The 19,168-nt window shown below is 44.1% G+C and overlaps 1 protein-coding gene and 1 long non-coding RNA gene across 6 annotated transcripts in view; one reads left to right on the top strand and one right to left on the bottom strand.

Moving 5' to 3' along the window:
* ALPK2 (alpha kinase 2) overlaps positions 1-19,168 on the top strand; it is a 143,752-nt gene that overhangs the window by 59,450 nt on the left and 65,134 nt on the right. The gene's annotated exons all lie outside the window — the stretch shown is intronic.
* LOC141580772 (uncharacterized) overlaps positions 9,506-19,168 on the bottom strand; it is a 90,202-nt gene continuing 80,539 nt past the window's right edge. The window contains exon 4 of the long non-coding RNA XR_012513087.1: positions 9,506-9,668. This is a non-coding gene — a long non-coding RNA (uncharacterized LOC141580772). The remainder of the gene's footprint in view (positions 9,669-19,168) is intronic.

Genomic DNA, 19,168 nt, shown 5'->3' on the forward strand with positions numbered 1-19,168 from the left:
CTGCCTGGGTTCTGCCCTTAGAGATTCTGATGTGATTTGGTCTGCAGTGCGGGCATCGGAAATGCTAAAAGCTGCCAAGTGATTATCTATACTTCCAAGGTTGAGAACCTTCGCTGAGCTGCAGAACCATATGGAAACTTTCTTTTCCTCTAAGACAGGGTCTGTGTCACCCAGGCTGGCGTGCAGTGGTCCGATTACTGCTTACTGTAGCTTGGACCTCAGGTGATCTCAGGCTCACGAGTAGCTAAGACTACAGGTACGCACCACCACACCTGGCTTATTTTTCTATTTTTAATAGAGATGGGGTTTTGTCATGTTGGCCAGGATGGTCTCAAACCCCTGGGCCCAAGCGATATTCTTGCCTTGGCCTTTCAAAGTGCTGGGATTGTAGGCGTGAGCCACTGTGCCTGGCTTGTTACTTCTAAATAGAGTTGTCCCTTGGTATCTGTGGGGGATTGGTTTCAGGACTCCCCTCAGATACCAAAATCTGAGGACGCTCAAGTCTCTGACATAAAATGGCATAGTATTTGCAAATAACTTATACACATCCTCCTGTACACTTCAAATCATCTCTAATTCCTCATAACACCTAATACAATGTAAGTGCTACGTGAGTTGTTATACTCAATTGTTAAGAATAACCATTTTAAAAGTTGGTACATGTTCAGTAAAGATGCAATTTTTCCCCAAATCTCTTGAGTCCATGGTTGGTTGAATCCAAAATGTAAAACCCACGGACACAGAGGGCCGACTGTATACAGATGTACAAGCCCCACCTCAGAGGTCCTTATTTCAGTAGATGTAGGGTAGAGCTCAGGCATGCGTGCCCTTATGGAAGCTGACCCTGGGTAACGGAGGCACAGCCGTGGCTGAGAGTCCTGGAGCCCACATGGAGCTAAACCCTAGGGAGTGGGGGTGGGGCTCCGAGTTCCACCTCTGCCAAATAGGGCTGCAGAGAGCTAAAGGCTATGCAGCTTGTGATGCACTTTTCTTGGGGATTCTGGAATCTATGCCCCTGATTTCCCACAATCTTAGCCAAGGAACAGAGCATCAGGTTATTCGATATTACTTTTCAAACAGAGGCAATGGGTATTCTTCACACATAAGGCTTTCCTTCCCTAGTGGAATATATGCATTCCAGAAACACCTCACATTCTGAAAAATCACACACTTAAAGTATAAGGGATTTGGGGAAAATTAGCATCCCCAAGAAGTTACTTAGGAAACAAACCATTTTGAAACCTGAAACTAACAAAATCAGAAATGTGCCCAGGAAGCTCACTTGGACTACCCAGGGAGGTGGCCCAGGCTGGCAGGAAGCCATTATGGCAGATATTAAAAACACACAATATAGGGCCCGGTGCAGTGGCTCATGCCTGTAATCCCAGCACCTTGGGAGGCCAAGGCAGGCGGATCACGAGGCCAGGAGATCAGGACCATCCTGGCTAACACAGTGAAACCGTGTCTCTACTGAAAATACAAAAAAATTAGCTGGGCGTGGTGATGCATGCCTGTAGTCTCAGCTACTCGGGAGGCAGAGATGGGAAGTTCCCTTGAACCCAGGGAGGTTGAGGCTACAGTGAGCCAAGATTGCACCACTGCACTCCAGCCTGGGTGACAGAGCAATCCTCGGTCTCAAAACAAAACGAAACACAAAACAAAAACAAAACCCAACAACACCACACACAACATAACAGAGCGGAGATGCTGAAGAGCTTCCAGATGGAGCCAGTGGAGGGTGCTGAGACCTCGAAGACAGAGGCGGGTGTCTGAGCCAGCAAAGCTGCTGTTAAAGGTGGGCCTGGGGAGCCATGCAACCTGTCCTTAGACACGCAGGCCTGCAGCATGCTTCTTAGGACAGAAGACCCCAGACAGTAGGCTGCATTTGAAATTCTGCTAAAATACAACTCAGTAGGGTCCCTGCTGCCAATGCAAAAGCTGACTTAAAAGGCTTTGTTTTCCTGCTCAATTTTCTGTGATTTATTCCAGCTGTTCTGGTTTCTTTTGCCAAGGAAAAACTGCGTAAGAACCACTGCAGCGCGTGGGCTACACTGACCTCATTCCCCTGCAGCCTAGTCTCACAGAGAATACTCACGGAAACCTGTCAGGCAAACAGACTACGCTGAGGATTTTGATGTCTCATGTTCAGGTGGCCCGACTCTGCTTGGAGTCCTTAGGGCAGTGTCTTAAAGTGAGGGCCTCGACAATTTGCATTGGAATCACCTGATTAAAAAAAAAAAAGAAAGCACAGGTCCCTGTTTTACCCCAGACTTGCTGAACCTGCATTTTTATTATTTTTATTTATTTATTTATTGGAGGCAGAATCTCACTCTGTCACCCAGGCTGGAGTGCAGTGGTACAGTCTCGGCTCACTGCAATCTCTACCTCCCGGGTTCAAGCGATTCTCCTGCCTCAGCCTCCCAAGTAACTGGGACTACAGGGGCCGGCCACCATGCCCAGGTTTATTTTTTATTTTTTATTTTTATTTTTTTAGTAGTAGAGACAGGGTTTCTCCATATTGGCCAGGCTAGTCTCGAACTCCTGACCTCAGGTGATCTCCCTGCTTTGGCCTCCCACAGTGCTGGGATTATAGGCGTGAGTCACCATGCTTGGCCTGAACCTGCATTTTTAATATGCTGTCTGAGGATTCTCTTGGGCTTTAAAGTTTGGAAACCATGGGCTCAGTTAGATGGACCTAGAGCGGTCCTACGACTTTTCCAGGCATTTCTGTAAAGACTCACAGGAGTCTGAAAACAACAGGAAGTTTAGGATCCTCAAGTGTAACCCCCTTTGTCCTAAGAGGAAAAATAAAAACTCAAGATTAGAATATTCTTCTGCTTCCTAATTGGCTTGGTATAAATGCAGCTTGTTCTTCACCTGTCCGGGACCTGAAATTAATACAGATCCTGATTTATTGTAACTAATCCAAAACAGGTGTGCCTTTTACAGCTGTGCTTTATTTTGAGGAGTAGTTCAGTGGCAGGAATTTGGGTGGCAGCAGGGGAGGCTGGTGAGAGGAGGGTCACTTGGCAGTAAGGTGGGTTTTAGTCCTTGTACCAAATCCTCACTACTGCCTGCTGTTGGAGCTGAGTGCCAGAGACATGGCCTCTCTTGGTCTGTCTTGGTCTTCTTTGGCTATGATAGAAGATAAACTTGCATCTCTAAAAGGAGATGGAAAAAGCATTGAACTAAACAATCATGTATCAAGACAAATGATAAAGCTGTGGTCATCAAGATAGTGTGGGAGTTGCTGTAAATGGACAGATAAACCAAACCGAGGAAAAAGTACAGAATCCAATACTGGAATTTGGGTTATGGATAGAAATAGTCTTTCAGCTTGTAGGGAAGAGACAAGTACTTCAATGCTGACACAATTAGCACTCTATGGGAAAAATGTCAGTGCCTTACAATGGACCCCAAATAAACTCTGCTGTTATTTGATCTCTGAGTTAAAATTCATAAAAAACCTATAAAGTACTGAAAAAATTTTTCAAAATGATTTTCATGATCTTGAGAGATACAGGATCTTCTTGGGACAAGAAGAACAAAATAAGAAGAGAAAGAAATATCAATAATTTTGATATTGTCAAATTAAAATTTTTCTGTAGAACAAAAATACCGCAAAGAAAATTAAAGTGACACACTCTGTATATAGGGCATTGTAATAGACAAAGATTATTTTCCAAGGTATATAAAAATCAAATAGATAAAACATCCCTAACAATTGAATTATTCTTAAAAGGTAAATAAATATGAAGTGTATGGAAGAGATAAATGAACAATACATATGCAAGAAGATGTTCAACCTTATGAGTAATTAGGAAAATACAAATTTTAGAGATATGACATCTTTCATCAGATAGATAAAAAATTAAAAGTATAATGTCAAGCTGATATTATAAGGCAGTGAGTACATTGCCAGTAAAGGAGTAATTTGTCAAAATCTCTTAGAACTGAAAAGGTCATTAGCCGTGATGCAGCAGTTTCACTTCTCAATACCGACTCTTGAGAGAAGCTTGCCTGAGGGCCCAAGAAAGCATGTGACATCATGAGTGTCGTAGAATTGTTTCTAAGGAAACATTTCTAAGGAAATGTTCATGGGTAAGTGGCTAAATAAAATGTGGCCTGCTCAAATGATGGACACCTCAAAACAATAGAATTAGAACGGTACATTGAAGAATACATACAATATGATACAATTTATGCCACCCAACCATTCCATAGTAGTATATGTTATTTGTGTATACATAAACACATAAAATTATTATTATTATTATTATTTTTTGAGATGGAGTTTTGCTCTTGTTACCCAGGCTGGAGTGCAATGGCGCGATCTCGGCTCACCGCAACCTCCGCCTCCTGGGTTCAGGCAATTCTCCTGCCTCAGCCTCCCGAGTAGCTGGGATTACAGGCACGTGCCACCATGCCCAGCTAATTTTTTGTATTTTTTAGTAGAGACGGGGTTTCACCATATTGACCAGGATGGTCTCGATCTCTTGACCTCGTGATCCACCTGCCTCGGCCTCCCAAAGTGCTGGGATTACAGGCTTGAGCCACCGCGCTCGGCCACATAAAATTATATTTTAAGTCTGGAAGAATACATTCAAAATAATAAGATTAACTCTGGAGAAGGAAAAACAAGAAACCTAATATCTGGAGAGGTGATTAATAATGTTTTAAATTTTTAAGGAAATTATTTTTTTCTGATGTTATTGAAAACTAATTTTTTTTTTTGAAGGAAGACATAAACTAGGAGCTAGAAATCCTTGATTTCAGTCCTGGTTCTGGTATTAACTAACTGTATTTATCCCTGGGTAATTTCTTTTCCTCTCTTTGGGCCTCTTTCCTCAGTATAAACTGAAGGGGTTAAACATGAAGATCTGTAAATTTCCAAGGCACTGAGGTCCTGTGAATGCCTAATTTTACATCAGCTGCCAAAACAAATATCAAATAAAGTGGAAGAGTCTGTGGCTCTCAAGGCGAGGAAGTCTAAGTATAACTGGAAACAAAAGATAAATCTGATAATGTAAGAATGTTACACAAAACCCCCCACCATAAACTGACACTAAAAACAAATACTTTGAACAGCACTTGTGATGTACAAAGAAAGTGATATAAGAAAAGATGAATAGCTTATAAAAAAATGAACAAACATCGAATACACAATTCATAAAATTCATCATAAACTTATCAACTCCATTCCTTTCTCCTTTCCTTCCTTTCTCAATTTTCAGAGATTGTTCTTAAAGTGATAATACCTCATGCTAATAAGACTGTGTGGAAACAGATTTTTCTGTTAGACTGCTGGCAAGAGTGCAAATTAGTCCAACCCTTCTGGATGCCAAATTTGTGATATTTACTAATCCTTTAACATGTAAATTTTGGCCCTGTAATTAGCCTCATAAAATTATCAGAAGTATAAATAGAGCCATTGGGACAAGAGTTTTTATTGTAACATGGTTCACAATAATGAAACACTGAGAACAATCTAACAATGGAGGAATAATAAAATATATTATGGTACAAAATTCTTTGGACAATGAAGGCATTAAAAATCATGACTTCAAAATATTTAAGGATATTTTTTAAATGCTTGGAAACAATTTCAAAGCAATATATATGCTGTGTCTTTCCTTGAGAAACTTATTGGTTTACGAGAGAAAGATTAGTCTCTGCCTGTGGCCAAGCCATTTGTTTATTGGCAGAACCAAAGCTACAGTATTGGTCATTTTATCCAGTTTAATGCCCTTATACCTCACGGCAATTCTAGTCTAAATGAGTCCGTCTTAAAGCCACTTCTTTCACTCTTGCCTTGGGTAACTGATAATACATTTCACAGTTTTATAAACAGAATGTCTCTATTCCTCCTTTCTAGCTGTTTCGCAACATAAGCTCTACTCTGGTTTACTGGAAAAATAGTATGTGTATTACAATACTATAGCTTTTAAAAATCCCTTAAGAGCCAAAAAAAAAAAAAAAAAAAAAAAAAAAAAAAAAAAAAAAAAAAAAAAAACCAGCACTAGAGTGTTTTTCTTTGATCACTGAGGGAATAGTGTGATCATGAATAGATATTGAAAGTTAGATGCTGGATAGGAGCCCCTCAAAGTCCAAGGGCTCTAAAAATGAGTGAGTATTGTAAAAAATTAAGCCACTAGATATAGATAAAACATCCTCTTATCGTATTTCTAGAACCATATATGGTAAGACTGTATCATATGAGCTGCCAAATTCCCCCAGGGGGAGTATCACTCTGTAATCATAAGATGCTATGGACTAATGTTTTTATCCCCTAAAAATTCATAATAACCTCCAATGTGATACTGTTAGCAGGTGGAGTCTGTGGGAAGTAATCAGGTTTAGATGAGGTCATGAGGCTGGGGCTCCATGACAGGATTAGAACCCTTGTAAGGAGAGACACCAGAGAGCTTGCTTCCTCTCTCCTTTCTGCCATCTGAGGACACAATGAGAAGGCAGCCACCTGCAAGTCAGGAAGAGAGCCCTCACCAAGAACTCAATCAGAAATACCTTGATCTTGGACTTCCCAACTTCCAGAACTAGAAGAAATAAATGTATCTTATTTAAACCACATAACATATGGCCTTTTGTGATAGCAGCCTGAGCTAAGATATAAATTCACTCTCAGAATTTACATCCACAGCTCCAGGTAATTTGGGAGCCAGTTGGTACACAAATGTAGTGAACTCCTAAAGGGCATCCCTGTAGTCTAAAATAGCTTCCATGTGTACCTAATTTATACCAGAGGTTACTCTATTCACTGGGAGACTGTAAGTTCTTATGAATGATGATGTTGATATTGTGTTCATGGTATGACACCAACTGACACTTTAGTAAGGCATTTTTTTCTGAAATGGAATTGTTATTTACCAAAAGTAAGCAGTAAGTCACAAATCACATCAGTCAGTTCTGTCGTTTAAAAGACTGAAAATGAAACAATCTTGGAGTTGCATTTTTAGATCGTGATCTCAGCTTCTATACCAGGTCGAAAGTCTGCGCTGATGGTAGGGAGAAACAAGTGTTGTTATCATCCACAAAATTGTAACCGTTTATTGAATATTTGTGTGTTACAAATACTAGGTTAATGCCCGACCCTTGGCATTTCTGGTAGTCCATGTAACAATACCATGAGCTGGCCTACAAGACTCAATGAGGTTAATTAACATGCCCAGGGCACTTCTCTCTGTAAGTGACAAAACTGGAACTCAAGTCCCATAAGAAAGTCAGATCAACACAGCACAGATTGACGTAGGTGAAGGTGAGGATGATCACTGAATATTGACTAATGTAGAGTCAGAATAACTCAGGTGAAAGAACCCGTGGATTGGCCACAACATCCAGATTATTGATGAAAGTATTCAATTGCTCCCAAGGCAGATGCTGATAATGCCCTGCTCCATAGCTACACCGTCCACCTAGGTTCCCTGCAACTGCAGTTGAAGGCATTTTCCACCACCTGACAGCTCCCAGAGCCTGAGAACTTCATGAGCTGGGAGGTTGCTTGACCACACCAGAAAGTGTATCTGGAAGTCAGGAAAGTCCTCCACCAATGGGGTGGGAGTTGGCAGAGAATGTCCCAGACTCCCTAGCTTCCTGTGGAGTGAGTCTAAGGCATTCATCACACGATTCCTTAGAGGATCCCCGTTATCAGGCCCCTGTTGTCCACAGCAGCAACACAGTCATTCATTCATGTCTCATTTCCTGGTGGTTTTTCTTCTCTGTCTTGTATTTCCCTTTCTCCCCATGTTTTCTGGGATCATCTCCTGAATAAACACTGCATCCACATTCTTGTCTCAGGGTCTGCTTTCTGTGGGGGGTTGGGAGTCGGGGGATGGGGGCGGATCTTCAATTAAGAAAATTTCCTAACAGCTACCATTAAGGTTGAATCTCCTGTCCTCCAGAACACTGAGAACATCCCCTCTTAGGTTTGACCCTAAAGTATTCTGACCCATTCCTGAGGGTCCAGTGTTCCAATGTTGCTTATTTCATCACCCTTTCAATATTTCAGCATCCTTGCATAACCATCCAGGCCTGACTCACACCCTCCCCTGCAGTCCCATAGCTCTTTATTTTACTGACTTTAGAGCCTTTGCTGTACATCACACTGGGGTTAGATTGGCAGTATACTTATTTGCCTCCCCTGCTAGATTTTTAATTCCCGTGGGTCAGTGCTGAGGCTTCTTGGGCCCACACAGTATCTGACAAGAGATCTCAATAAATATGGAGTTGAATATTGCCATATGACCTGATAGGTTCACCTGTTAGAGAGGATTTAAACTCAGCAGGTATGACAACTTCAGAAGCATTGTAACCCCAAATAATACAAAAATATCTGAATCACAGTAATTCATTTGAAATCATTCAAAGATATAAAGAAAAGTAAATCTCTCACTGGCCATTCTGGGGCATAGGTCTGCTGGGAATTAGGATCTGAAAAGTCAGCATCTAACTACCTGAGAACTCAGATGGGGCAAATTTTCCAACTCTGGAAAAGGAACAATACCCATTTTCTTTTTCCTATGGAATGAAGGCAATAGAGTATGCCTAAGGGACCCCAGCCCCTGCAGTAGACTGTCCATGCCCACTTAACAGGATGATATGCAGAAAAATCCCCTCCAAAGGCATCCACATTCTGATTCTCAGAACGTGTGAATATGTTACCGACGTGAATATGGCAAAAGGGACTTTGCAGATGTGATTAAGGTTATCAACCCTGACACGGGGAGATTAGCTTGGATTACCCTTGGTCCTACTTGGTCCCAAGGGTCCTTATAAGTGGAAGAGGTAGACAAGAACATCGGTCAGAGAAAGATTTGAAGATGCTACTGTGCTGGCTTTGGAGGTAGTGAAAGGGCCATGTGCCAAGGGATGCGGACCATCTCCAGAAGCTGGACAGAAGGGATTCTCTTTTTGTACTAGTCAGTTTTCAAGCTGCTGTTAAAGATATACCCAAGACTCAGAGGAAAAAGAGATTTAATGGACACACAGTTCCACATGGCTGAGCAGGCCTCACAATCATGGCGGAAGGCAAGGAGGAGCAAGTCATGCCTTACCTGGATGACGGCAGGCAAAGAGAGAGCTTCTGCCAGGAAATTCCCATTTTTAAAACCATCATGTTGTGAGACTCACTCACTATCATGAGAACAGCACAGGAAAAACCTGCCCTCATAATTCAATCACCTCCTCACAGGGTCTCTCCCATGACATGTGGGAATTGTGGGCATTACAATCCAGGATGAGATTTGCATGGGGACAAAGCCAAACCACATTCAAGATGAGATTTGGGTGGGGACACAGCCCAACCAAGTTCAAGATGAGATTTGGGTGGGGACACAGGCCAACCACGTCACTCCCCTAGAGCCTCCAGAAGGACATGGCCCTGCTGACACCTTAATTTTAGCCCAACAACATTCATGTCAGACTTCTGACCTCCCAAACCATAAAGTGATAAATCTATGTTGTTTGGAGCCACTAAATTCATGGTGATTTGTTATAGCAGCCATCAGAAGCAGAGACAGAGTAGGTAATTTGAAAATAACGTACCTGAAGGCAAGTCTGGATATCCTTCCTTGAGTTTTTACTTCAGGCATCAAAGAAGAAGCCCATTCCTCACGCAGACTTTGCAAATTCCAGTTGTTCTTGGTTTAGAAAATCTGATGTGGAAGAGAAAACAACATGAAAATTGGCAATCTACCTGACACAAAGCCAGCTTCATTGAGAGTAAGCATCACACTTGGGGACTCAGGAAGCCTCAGAGGATAAGGCCCAAGTCAGAGACTCCACAGCCAGTTGACTATAGAACCCCTGGACCCTTTCAGGACTCTGCTTAGAACATTGCCAAGTCCACAGAATCACTGGTGTCTGGATGAGCTCCTGGCCTCAGGATGCCTGTGATGGGGTGGACTCCAGGAGAGTGTTCTGAGAAGGCCACACCCCGAATCAGACCCATGGAAAGTCAAAGGAGCAAAGATGGAGCAAAGGAGGTAGTAGCTGGGGCAGGGATCCTCTGAGCAGCCTTTAGTGCAGGGTTTCTCAGCCTCCACACTACTGATATTGTGGGCCAGGTAATTCTTCGTTCTGGGCAGCTGCCCATGCATTGCAGGATGTTTAGCAGCATCCCTGGCTAGCCGCAATCTCTTCCTCTCACCCCTGCCCCAGTTGTGGCCATCAAAAGTGTCTCCAGATACTGCCACACATCCCATGGGGTGTGGATGGGGCAAAAATCTCCCCACATTAATTTTGGCTAAATTCTATACCATCACTAGTGACAGTTAGGAAAGAAAACAGTTATCTCATTAAAATTAGTGCTGTCCAATAGAAAGTTAATGCAAGCCAAATATGTAATTTTTTGCAATTTATGCAATCATGAGTTATGCAACCATCACCACTATTTAACTTCAGAACACTTTCATTATACCCACAAGAAACCCATATGTATTAAGTCACTTCCCGTCCCCACCCTCCCCCAGTCAGTGGCAAGTCCTAATATACTTTGTCTTGAGTAGATTTGCCGATTCTGGACATTTTGTATAAATGTAATCATACAGTAGGTGGCTTTTGTGTGTCTGGCTTCTTTCACTTAGTGTAATGTTTCCAAAGGTCGTCCACGTGGGAGCATCTATCAATACTTCACTCCTTTTTAAGGCTGAATAATATTCCACTGTATGGGTATACCAGGTTTGGTTTTAGCCATGTATCAGTTGATGGACATCAGGCGGTTTTCGCTGTGTGGCCATTGTGAGTAATGCTGCTACGAACATTCATGTATGAGATTTTTGTGTGTGTGGGCATATGTTTTCAATTATCTTGGGTAAATACATAGGAGTGGAATTGCTGGGTAATTCTATCTGCAACCTCTTGAGGACTCGCCATACTGGTTGTCAAAGCAGCCACGCGATTTCACATTCTCACCAGCAGTGTATGAGGGTAAGACACTTACGTCTTTTTTTGGAAGCCAGATTTTTAAAAAGTAAAAGATACAGCTGAAGTAAACTTTAATAATATATTTTACTAATGCAGTGTAAGCAAATATCCTTTCAGCATGTAAACAATATCAAAATTGTGAGATATTTTACATTTTTTTTGGCATTAAGTCTCTAAACTCTGGTGTATATTTTCCACTCAAAGCATGTCTCGATTTGGATGCTAATTATTCTTTGGAAATAATTGGTCTGTATTTAGAGCTCACAACAATAAGTTGGAAGGGTAGATTCACATGTCCAGATTGTTCCAAACCTATTAAAATTTTTTCTTAACATATATATGATGTTTTTCCTAACATATGATAATTGCATCTATCAGTTTTAAATTTACATGTACAATAATTAAAATTAAAAATTCAGTTCCTCCTTCAAACTAGGCCTATTTTAAGCCTCACGAATCACATGTGGCTCGAGGCTCCCAGGTTGAACAGTCCAGCTCTAAGTGATTTCTGTTGTCATTGTGACTTTTATTTTTTTTAGGGATGAGATCTTATTTTGTCACCCAGGCTGCAGTGGTGTGATTGTAGCTCACTGCAGCCTGGAAGCTTCTGGGCTCAAGGAATCCTCCCACCTCAGCCTCCCCAGTAGCTGGGACTATATGCATCCAACTCTATTGTAATTTTTAAAAAACTATTGCCCTGGGCCTCAATGTTGGTTTTCTTTCCTCTTTTACAGCTGATCCAATGACAAACTGGAGATACATACATATGTGTGTGTGTGTGTGTGTGTGTGTGTGTGTGTGTATACACACACATACATATATATGTAGTATGTACATACTATGTATACATGTGTATATATAGACATACTACATACAGTTCAGATATATGTAATTCTTATATATATATAATTCTTTTTCTCTTTAATAGATTATTTTTTAGAGCACTTTTAGGTTCACAGAGAACTTGAGCAAGAAGTACAGAGATTTCCCTTCTATGTCCTGCCCCCTCAAATGCACAGCCTCCCCCACTGTCTACACTGCATCAGAGAGTGCATTTGTTACCATTGATGAACCTACATTGACACATCACCATCACCCAAAGCCCATGATTGACATGAAGATTCCCTCTCAGTGCTGTACATTCTGTGGGTTTGGACAGTGTCTAATGACATGCCTCCCCCACCATCGTGTGTCATTCTGTTCTAGAGGAATGGTGGCTTCCTGTATGGCAGTGTTCGCAGCTGCGATCTACTGGTTTAGAGCAAGTGGCAAACAGCAGCCCTAGTCACCCACGAGCCCCTCCAGCTTCTCGGCCCTCTGGACCTTATTTCCAGTGGCCAGCCCTGCTGGGCAGCCCCCACTGCCAGGGCTTTAATGTCCCAGTTGGCATCCTGGCAGCCATGCCACTCATTGGACAGTCTCCACTATGTCTCTTGTATCACTTTAAAAACAACATGCCACCCTGCCTCCAGGCCATCTCTCAGGTTACTGTGGAGCTACAGGACGAAAGAGGACACATTCCATTCATCTGTGAGGTCACAGGTCATTGGGCTTAGGAGACCCAATGTGGAATAGAAAGCCAGGGGATGGGGGCAGGTAGCGTTTGTCACGAGCATTCACCATGCAGTGTCTAAGGGCTCATGTCTGCAGTGAAGAGACAGCAGCACCATCTCCCCAGGGGCAGGGATGCCACAGCCCAGTCCTCAGGCACTCTGGGTTCATACTGGACAGTGCTGCTCTTCTGGGGAGCTTGTCAAGATTCAGCGAGTCTGGGGAGGGGCCTGAGACCATGCATGTCTAACAAACTCCCAGGGATTTCCACCCTTGGTGACATGAGGGCTTAGGGCTTTCCCCAGAAAGGATTAAATATGACCCACCCTTCCCTCCCACCTTCCTCTACCAGTGCCACTGCTCAGTAGCTAATCACAATTCAGAAGTATTGAAGGTAGAAATTACACAGCCTGGGCTAAACCCTTTGCAGGAGTTGGCTCATTTCATTATCTCAACAGCACTATAAGATAAATCCTATCAGCCCGACTCTACATCAGGAAGGCAAAGCCTTGCTTTGAACACAGTCTGTCTGGCTCCAGGCTCTGTCTCTATCCATGAGGTTAAATAGCTTTCCTAATTCCATTTTAGGTCTGAGTTCCTTAACGCTCTCCAAAACTAAAATAACTGTCGATAACGGTGGTGGCCTCTGGTGAAGGTGACTGAGTAACTGAGTGGCAGGATGGAAGGGACACAATTTTTTACTATATACCTGTTCACGGCATACCTTATGAATTTTGTACTGTGTGTGTGTGTGCGTGTGTGTGTGTGTGTGTGTGTGTGTGATCTAATCCAATAAATTAATGAATAGCTTTAAAAAATAGTTTTTAAGGTTGGGCGTGAGGCTCAAGCCTATAATCCCAGAACTTTGGGAGGCTGAGGCTGGCAGATCACTTGAGGTCAGGAGTTTGAGACCAGCCTGATCAACATGGAGAAACCCCATCTCTACTGAAAATACAAAAATTAGCCGGGCGCGGTGGCAGGCATCAGTAATCCCAGTTATTCAGGAAGCTGAGGCAGGAGAATCTCTTGAACCCAGGAGGTGGAGGTTGCAGTGAGCCAAGATCATGTCACTGCACTCCAGCTTGGGTGACAGAGAGAAACTCTGTCTCAAAAAAAAAAATTTTTTTTTAGAGAAGCCACGGCCTTCATAGTTAGAACCATGCAGAGCCTGTTCTCAGGGCAGGGGTGTGAGACAGTGTTCACCACGTTGGGCCACCAGCAGCTCTGCTGAGATGGATGGGGTTCTTCAGGCCTCAGCCATGCCCCTCCTGTCCTCTGGAAGTGTGCAAGACAAAGCGGCACACTTTCCACCAGATGATAAAAGGTACACTTAGCACCTGGTTGGCAAGGACATTTCCAGAGTAGGTAGACTTTATATACTTTATAATAAATAATTTATAATAAATTATAATAACAATTCGATAACGAATAGTAATATTGGTTAAAAATGGTGCGATTCAAAGTCAGATGCAAGAATTCTTTCCTTTTAGACAACCTGGCACAAGTCTGAATTGCTCAGTGCTTGCCTTTGCTCTTTTGTGATATTATATGTTGACAAAGAGGAGAATATCCAAATAATGACCAAGAAATGATTAGACTTAGCCATTGTGGGTACCTAGCTATGATTTGAATCTCAGTGTTATCTCACTATTCTAAGCTAGTTACTGTGCTCCTGAAAATGTGAATTTTCACATATTTTAAAGAAATGAAGGTTAATTACTTCCAAATCCACATATGGGGTGAATCTAATTGTTAAGAAGGGTTTACCAGAAGAGGCTCTGGCCTAACCAGTTGTGACTTGAACAACTTGAACTTGCAGCTTGAACTTGGAGTTTTCTGTGTTCTCATCCTCTTGAAGTGTTGTGTGTTAAGACTGTACCAGGCAGACCCTGCCCTATGCCTACTGAGCATGTATTAGTCCATTTTTATACTGCTATGAAGAAATACCCGAGACTGGGTTTAATGGACTCAAAGTTCCACATGGCTGGGGAGGCCTCACGATTATGGCAGAAGGTGAAAGAGGAGCAAAGGCACGTCTTACATGGTGGCAGGCAAGAGTGTGTGCAGGGGAACTGCCTTTTAGAAAACCATCAGATCTTGTGATACTTATTCACTATCATGAGAACAGCACGGGAAAACGTGCTTCCATGATTCAGTCACCTCCTGCTGGGTCCCTCCCATGACACGTGGGGATTATGGGAGCTGCAGTTCAAGATGAGATTTGGGTGGAGACACAGCCAAACCCTATCAAGCTGGTTCCAATGATGGGCATAAATAAACTCATTAATCCCCTGGCCAGATCCTTTGAGTTTCCAGACCTGAGAGAAGGGAGGGCAGAGAAGCCTGTTCCTCCATGGCTGATCTAAAGGACCAACTGAGACATGAGATACACTGATCTCAGGAACCCTAGGCAGGATCCTCAAGAGAATTAGAGGCTGGGCACATTTGGTAGGCTGCTGGGGAGGGGGCATCCCCCATGGGGTGGAAGGAGGGACACGTGCAGGTCAGTGCCCACTCCAAGATGGTGTAGTCTGCCTTATGATCAGGGCTGGTGGATCAGGATGTGGCCTTTGCTGATAGGGAGTGAGAAATGAATTCTGAAGCCCATCATGCTAACAGTAACCATGATGCCTGGTTTTCTTCTCCAAACCCCTGCAGCCAGAGACACAGGAGCAGCAGATTTCCTACTGTTACCATTCTGAGCCAACTCTGTGCTGGGCAGACTGCCTTCCTCTTCCACATAGGTCCACAATGTAGACCATCCGCACAGATGAATATGCACCATTCTAGCCCCAAAGATGATAGCTGAGCTAACACGTTTGTGTTAGTCTGTTTTCATACTGCTATAAAGAACTGCCCAAGGGTGGGCACAGTGGCTCATGCCCGGGGTCTCAGCACTTTGGGAGGCTGAGGTGGGTGGATCACTTGAGGTCAGGAAGTTGAGACCAGCCTGGCCAACATGGAGAAATCCCATCTCTACTGAAAATACAAAATTAGCTGGGCTTTGTGGTGCACACCTGCAATCCCAGTTAGGAGGCTGAGGCAGGAGAATCTCTTAAATCTGTGAGGCGACGGTTGCAGTGAGCCAAGACCACGCCACTGCACTCTAGCCTGGGTGACAGAGTGAGACTCTGTCTCAAAAACAAACAAAAAAACTGCTCAAGACTGGGTAATTTATAAACAAAAGGGATTTAATTGACTTACACTTCAGCATGGCTGGGGAAGCCTCAGGAAACCTACAATCACGGCAGAGAGCGAAGGGGAAGCAAGGCACCTTGTTCACGAGGCAGCAGGAAGAAGTGCCGAGTGAAGTGGGAAGAGCCCCTTAGAAAACCACCAGATCTCGTGAGAACTCACTATCATGAGAACAGTATGGGGGAACGGCCCTCCTGATTCAATTACCTGCACCTGGTCTCTCCCTTGACACTTGAGGATTATGGAGACTGCAATTCAAGATGAGATTTCCATGGGAACACAAAGTCAAACCATATCAACATTTATTAAGCACTTACTTGCTGTATCAAGTACTGGAGCAAGCAGTCTCCATCCCTCACGGAGCCTATTTATAGTGATACTCCCTGAGCCGGAGTCCTGAGGGATGCTGATGCATTCTTAGCCTTCAGGCCCTGTGTCTAACCCATCCCCCAATCCTGTCTGTTCTAATTCCACAGTGTCTCTTGCACTGGAATCTTCCTCTCTGTATTAGATTCCAAGGGCTGCCATTAACAAATCACCCAAAACTGGGGTGGCTTCAAGCATGAGACCTTTATCTTCTCACAATTCTGAGGGCATAGTCTGAAATCAGCAGACAGTTGGCAGCATCGGTTTTCCCTGAAGGATTGAGAGAGAAGCCATTCCACACCTCCCTCCTAGTTCTGGTGGTGGCCAGCAGTCCTTGGGGTTCCTAGGCTTGCAGCCAACATGAATCCAATCTCTGCCTCCATCATCACACAGCCTTCTTCCCTGTGTGTTTCTGTGTTCAAATTTTTTTTTATCTTCCTATGAAGACAACAGCCATTGGATTAGGGCCCACTCTGATCCAGCGTGACCCCATCTTAATTTGATGACATTTGTAAAAACCTATTCCCAAGTAAGGTCACATTCTCAGGCACCAAGGGTCAGAACTTGAACCTGTCTTTTGGGGGACACAACCCACTCTCCATTCCTGCAGCCACCACTGTAGCCCAGGCTTCCTAATTTCACCTGGGCCCCTGCCATAGCCTTCTTTCTAGATTGCTAACAACCTGCTCTCCTTATAGAACACCTGATGACCCTCAGTCTTGATCACCTCCCTACACAGAGTGTAAGTTTCAAGAAGACAGAGACGTTGGCCGGTGATGTTTTCCTTAGAAGCTAGGACAAGGCCTGGAACACAGATGGCTTTCAACAAGTATTTGTTGAATAAAGGAATTAATGGCTGTACCTGCCTCAGCAGCAAATATTTTGATTCTATATTTTTCCTTGATATACTTGTCCCTTTTCTTCTCTCCGAAATAGATTAATTTCTCTCATAGCAAATTATTTCTGTCACTGTGCTAGCCTTTACGTACAGTCATTTGCTTGCCCAGCTGGGATGTTATTCTGTGAGCTGGGTGGGGACAGATGCTAGATCTGATTCATCTTGAAATGCACAGAACAAACACAACGTCTGTCAATATTTGTTGAAAGGAATTAGATTAATGAGGCAAGGCAGAATCATGAAACATTATATTCCCCCACCCCCTCCAATGCACTGCCTCCTCTATCACATTTGCAGAACTAGGGTGGGGGTGGGAGGTGGGGCAGGAGGTAAAATTGCGAATTCTGTAAGTTCCCCTTTCTGCTGATGCTTGAAAAATTATCTCTCTGAGTCAGCACAGGTATTTTGATACTGCCTTGAGATTTGGGGCATTTTTTTAAAGTGATGATTTAAAAACAAGTGCTTTCACATTTACCATCAAACTGATGGGGCTGGGTGGGAAAATAATCATCATGAGAACCATTTACTCCTTCATCTTTTAAATGTCTAGTTCGGGTTCTAAATCGGACTGTACACTTAAGGAACTATGACGTCCCTGTCTCTCCATAAGCAGATAGCAGAACATTCCACTCAGGCCCGTGTTTGTCTTCATCAGAACGTTCTAAAGTGGCTGGTGCTGACTGCAGGGTCTGGGAGGCTGGGCTAGGGACAAGGATAGTGACAGGGAATAGACTTGGCGGCACTGAATTCCTTAAGGCCCCTGTGGGCTTAAGGCCAGGAGAGGGACAACGTGCCTATCATTGTCCTGCCACTAAAATCTCACTTGAAACCTTTCTATCCTCGAATCTATACCACCCAGTCAAGTGACTGGGCTTCACTGCTGATTGTGGATAGCAAACTGGAGACCACGGAGTGGGGGCCTGAAGACAGGTTGGGAAAGGAATGGATTGCTGTAGTGGGTTGAATCCTGTTCCCTGCAATTCTGTGCACCTGGAACCTCAATATTTTGTTTTATTTAGTAATAAGGTCTTTATAGATATAAATAGTGAAGATGAGGTGATACTGGACTGGAGTGGGCCCTAAATCCAGTGACTGGTGTACTTATAAGAAGAGGAGAGGACACACGAAAAGATACCGGGAAAAGACATTCCCATCCCGCTGGCTTGGTTACAGGGCTCTCACATGGGGGAGGGGAGCCATACTCCCACCACCTTGCTCCTTCTGCTGGATTTATTGCTATTTTGTACTCTTAACACCTGCCAATAAAGATTGTCTACAATGAAAAAAAATAAAAATAAAAAGACGGAGGGAGAGACTGGAGTGAGGCATCTGCAGGTCAAGGGAAGGTAAGGATTGCCAGGAGTCACCAGAATCTGGAAGAGGCAAGGGAGGACCCTCCTTTTACACCTCCGGAGGACTGCAGCCCTGGCGACACCTTTAGACGCTGGGCCTCATTGCTGCATTGACACCCTGGCCTGGCGCCCTCCAGGCACCGACGGGGTCGTGCCGGCCCCTGTTGATTACTACGTGACCCCTGCGCAGCCCTTCCTGGCTCGTGTCTATTCCACCTGGCTGCCTTGTAACTGACTCAGACCCTGGATGGAAGGGAAGGGACATGACCAGGGACAGGAAGCCTGTGCCAGGTGGCCCAGCACTGCAGGGTTGGGCCATTGATTGAACAGACCGGACTTCCCCGAGCACGAGGCCCCTGTGGGCTTAAGGCCAGGCTGGGGCTCTGAGCAGGAGGACCCTTTGGTTATTGCACTACACTTTTGGACCCAGCATGACGGTGGGGCGCAGGAGCCACTTGTCTTAGAGCTCAATTGCCTAAAGGGGACAAAGCAAGTTGGGGGTGGTAGCCTTAATCTCCCAGCACCTTGGATTGATTTCCATGGCCTGCAAGGGTCTTTTTGACTAGGGCCAGCCTGTGGTGATCCCGGCAGCTTTGGAGGGCCTGCAGCCCACACGCTGACTGATACACGGTATGCTATGGGGACTCATCTCTTTGAGTTAGGCTGGGCCACCACAGGGCCTGATGGTCCAACTTGGGTAATCATTGGGAAAAGGGAAACTGAGGCATGAGGCAGATACCTGGGTTTGGGGAGGGCTGGGTTTAGCCTGGTTCTCTGAAATATCCCAAGCTGTGAAGCCTTCCTCTTGAGGGGTTGAGGTGGGCAGTGCACAGCAGCTAAGCAGCCCAGGCTCCTTCCAGGGTGCCAC

Source organism: Saimiri boliviensis, chromosome 13 (assembly GCF_048565385.1).
Source record: "Saimiri boliviensis isolate mSaiBol1 chromosome 13, mSaiBol1.pri, whole genome shotgun sequence".
Taxonomy (NCBI): Eukaryota; Metazoa; Chordata; class Mammalia; order Primates; family Cebidae; genus Saimiri; species Saimiri boliviensis.